Consider the following 5,030-nt stretch of genomic DNA (forward strand, 5'->3'; position numbering starts at 1 on the left):
TGGGGGCAGCAGTGATTCTTTAGCCTGCACTAGTGAATGGCTCATGGTGCTTTCTAGAAAGTGCTCAAACTTTTATCCCTTTGGGCTCAGAAGCTTTTGAAATCTCCCGACAGTCTACTATGTAAAATCCAAATTCCTTGGTCCTTTTTTCTTTTTTTTCCTCAGTTTTATCTGTCCCAGTTCCTCTCAGTCTTCCAAATGACTCCAGTGCCCTGATCTATCAAGTCTTCTCACCAAACTGTGACTATATTTTGAAGGTTTATTCATTCATTAAACACTTATTTCTCAAAGGCTCGTTATGGGCCAGGCATTATGGTAGGTGTTGGTGAAAACGATGACAGATGTGTCTCTGCCATCACAGAGGCTACGTAGAAGAAGTGCCGTGACGTGGGAAGGTTGGAAAGTCGCTCAGTCGTGTCCAACTTTTTGCGACCCCATGGACTATACAGTCCATGGAATTCTCCAGGCCAGAATACTGGAGTGGGTAGCCTTTCCCTTCTCCAGGGGATCTTTCCAACCCAGGGATCAAACCAGGGTCTCCTGCATTGCAGGCGGATTCTTTACCAACTGAGCTATCAGGGAAGCCCAAGAATACTGGAGTGGGTAGCCTATCCCTTCTCCAGTGGATCTTCCTGACCCAGGAATCAAACCAGGGTCTCCTGCATTGCAGGTGGATTCTTTACCAACTGAGCTATCAGGGAAGCCCGGCAGGGGGTGGTATTATAGGAGTCCATAACCAATACACGAGGTCTGTGTGTAGAGAGAGCAGAGAACCCACACACACACACACAAATAGGTGGGATTTAAACTAAGATCTGAAGGATAGGAAGGAATGAACCAGGTAAAGAGGAGGAGAAAGGGGTCCAACTTGAGAGAACACCACGGACAGATGCTCCAAAGTGGGAAGAAGCACAGAGATTAATTAAATGTCCTTGCTTATTCCCGCACTCTCTCCCAGGCCTCATCCCGACAATCTCTACCTACTAATACCTTTAAAAGCAGGGGTCAAATCTTATCTCCTCTTGCTAACCATGACCAAAAAGTATCATCCTCAAGTGAACTAAAGTATTATTTTTTCTGTACCATTTAAACGGCTCTACTTCCCTTAGTGGTTCAGGCGGTCAAGAATCTGCTACAATGCAGGAGACAGATGTGGGTTCAATCCCTAGGTCGGGAAGATCCCCTGGAGAAGAGTATGGCAACCCGCTCCAATATTCTTGCCTGGAGAATTCCATGGACAGAGGGAGCCTGTTGGGTTACATACAGTCCATGGGGTTGCAAAGAGTGGGACACGACTGAGGAACTAACACTTTCACTTTTTCACAATCCATGACTGCCTTGTGTGCAAGGGATTAGCATGCTTGTTCTGTTCTCCTGGTTATAAGTTCTGGAAGAGCAGAAATCTTTGCATATAGTAGGAACTCAAATAGTTGTTGAACTGAGTTATGTTTCTTTACATTCCTCACAACAGCTAGGCTTAAACTAAGGTGGGCAGATATCTTTGTGAGCAAAATCAAAAGAATGAAAAAGGTTTTATTATTCAGTGAAGGGCAGTGATCATCAGGAGCTATGAAGGGTCCGAGATCTTACCTATCTGCAAGATAATGTTAGCCTGCCACAGTTGCCCGGATGCTGGCAGAAGACCTGAGGCTAACAAACCACTTCAGCACCTGCATATTTGCCTCAGTTCCCCTTCCCAAGTCTCATGGCATGATACAGATGGGCCCCGGTGTGTGCCTGTGCGTGCAATGGATTGCATTACAGAGATGAACCGTGAGCTAGAAAAACCCAAATCTTTTATAACAGGCAGTAAACTTGAAGCCTTTCACTCCAGAGGGAGACACTGTACTTCCCAAGACTGTTCATTATACCGTCTTGCAAAGTTCTCTCGTCCTTAAAAAGAGAGCCATAACAAAAGGCAGCCAGGCCTCTGTGGGCCAGCCATGCAGAGTCTTGACAAACCCGTGGAGAGTGGCCTCCCAACATTGAGCAAAGTCAACAGGCGTTAGTACTAAAAATAGCTGCAACTCGTTGAGTATTTATATGTACCATATTCTGTGCTAAGTATTTTATCTGCATTAGCTCCTTTATTCCTCTTAACACAAGAAAAAATATTAACATGTTTATGGAAAAATATTTCTTATCAAATAAGATTTTCAGCAGACAAATAATAGGAGCAGTGGAGAGTCTGGGAACACAGAGCTTTAGGCAGGTCTCACATGCATGCACAGTCACTTCAGTCGTGTCCAGCTCTTTGCGACCCCATGGACTGTAGCCCACCAGGCTCCTCTGTCCATGGGAATCTCCAGGCAAGAACACAGGAGTGAGTTGCCATGCCCTCCTCCAGGGGATCTTCCCAACCCAGGGATCAAACCACGGCTCTTACATCTCCTGCGTTGGCAGGTGAGTTCTTTACCATTAGCGCCACCTGGGCTGCCCAGGTCTCAGTTCAGTTCAGTCGCTCACTCGTGTCCAACTCTTTGTGACCCCGTGGACTGCAGCACGCCAGGCCTCCCTGTCCATCACCAAATCCCAGAGTTTACTCAAACTCATGTCCATCGAGTCAGTGATGCCATCCAGCCAGCTCATCCTCTGTCGTCCCCTTCTCCTCCTGCCCTCAATCTTTCCCAGCATCAGGGGCTTTTCAAATGAGTCAGTTATTAGCATCAGGTGGCCAAAATATCAGAGTTTCAGCTTCAGCATCAGTCCTTCCACTGAATATTCAGGACTGATTTCCTTTAAGGTAGACAGCAAGGATCTCCTTGCTGTCCAAGGGACTCAGGAAGTGGCTAAATCTATTGACTGAATACCACCTGGACGCATTCCATCTGCTATCCCCGCTCCTGCCTCTGTACTTCTTTGGCAAAATGAGGCTGTGTGGGCTCCCAAATTCACTTGCTGTAGTTTCAGCAAACTTCAGAAGATGATTAAGAATCCCTGAATTCAATCGCTAATTCCACAAAAAGGAATATGATTGGCCCAACATCAATACTGTGTATGTACATTGGAAAGAGAATTTTATAGTAATACAAATTATAATATGTATTAATATTAAAGAGGTACACTTTTTCATAACCATTATTGAATTTAACGTAAATAAAAATTTTGTGTTCTCACTTACTGGTCTGTATCTTCCCGTATACTGAGAGCTCCTAAAGAGCAGCTGGAGTTATTTTTATTAATAATACCTGTTGACTTTACTTATATCATTTAACAGACTTAAAATCATATTGGGACTATATTTATATACGTACATAAATTAGACATTTTCTTCTCACTAAGTTTTTTTAATACTTAATGATTGCATAATATTCCAATTAGGAATATTTCTGCAGGTTACTGAATCATTTTGAACATTTTGATTATTTCTGTGCTGTGCTTAGTTGCTCAGTCGTGTCCAACTCTTTGCCACCTCATGGACTGTAGCCCACCAAGCTCCTCTGTCCATGGGGATTCTCCAGGCAAGAATACTGGAGTGGATTGCCATGCCCTCCTCCAGGGGATCTTCCCAACCCAGGGATTGAACCCAGGTCTCCAGCATTCCAGGTAGATTCTTTACCATCTGAGTCACCAGATTATTTCTAATTTGTCATTATTGTATATTACACTGCAAGAGCTAAATTTTTTAAAAAAAATCTTAGCCTCAAGGACTTCCCTGGTGGCCCAGTGGCTATGATGCTGTGCTCCCAATGGAGGGGCCCCAAGTTCAATCCCTGGTCTGGGAAGTAGATCCCACATGCCACAGTTAAAATATCCCTTGTGCAGCCAAATAAATAAATAATAATAAAAACTTAAAAAAAATCTTAGCTACAAGGTTATTTTTTTTAGAGTAAATCCTTAGAAGTGAAACTAGCTATTCAATTTTTAGTTTATATATATTATTACATTGTTTTCCAAATACCTTGTACTAACATAAACTCCTGCCAGTAGCTTGAGTGACAGTATCTGATGGTTTATTTGGTAGAATTGATCATTATTTTTTAGAAAATCTTTAACAGGTAATAATGGTATGTCCTTCTGTTCTATTTTATTTTTTTAAACTGTGAAATTAAACTCTTTTTGAGGAGGGGTTGTTCTTTGTTTTTCAATTTTTAAATAATCACTTATATTTCCTCTCCATACACTGTTAAAGCCCTGTCGGGAATTGTGTTTTCTTTTTTCCCGCCTACTTTAAACTGTTTATTTTGCATTGGGGTATAGCCGGTTAACAATGTCGTCGTAGTTTCAGTTGTACAGCGAAGGGACTCCTGTTCTTTTAATGTGTCTCAGTGCTTAGAACGGTGCTTGTCATGCGGCTGACACAAAGCTCTGAAAACAAATCTGATGATTGAGTGGTAACTTTACATTCTTGTAAGAATAATTAAGCCGCTAAAACCTGACGATTGTTTACCACTTTGTTGTGTTAGTCGCTCAGTGCGTCCAACTCTTCGCGACCCCATGGGCTGTAGCCCACCAGGCTCCTCTGTCCGTGGGATTCTCCAGGCAAGAGTACTGGAGTGGGTTGCCATGCCCTCCTCCAGGGGATCTTCCCCACCCAGGGACTGAACCCAGGTCTCCCGCATTGCGGGCAGATTCTTCACCGTTTAAGCTAACAGAGAAGAATTTACAAAGAATACATCCCTGCATCTGAACCCCACAACTACTGCGTGCTGCTGTTTTCAACATTTTACCATGTGGGGAAAACTCTGGAGTAACTGAGGTCTGAGCGAGATAAAATGGTGATATATAAATCAGGTCGTCCCAAGAAACGAGAGAATTCAATTTCCCTCAAGACAGCAACTAAACCACATATGGTCTTCCCGTACACTAGAGGGCGAAGCGGCAAGCTTTGCAGCAGCAAGAAATTAGAAACGAGAGCCTCGGGGGAACTACACTTCCCAGAAGCGCTCTGCGCAACTCCCGGCATGCTCAGCGGCCAAGGCCTGCACGTCCCAGGTTGCCGCGGGGTTGGACGTTACTCTGTCGTTCCCTAACCCAAAGAGGTGATGGCCGCTGGCTCTCTGGCGGGAGTCGGCCGTTTAGCTGTACAC

Source organism: Budorcas taxicolor, chromosome 25 (genome assembly GCF_023091745.1).
Source record: "Budorcas taxicolor isolate Tak-1 chromosome 25, Takin1.1, whole genome shotgun sequence".
In the NCBI taxonomy this organism is placed as follows: Eukaryota; Metazoa; Chordata; class Mammalia; order Artiodactyla; family Bovidae; genus Budorcas; species Budorcas taxicolor.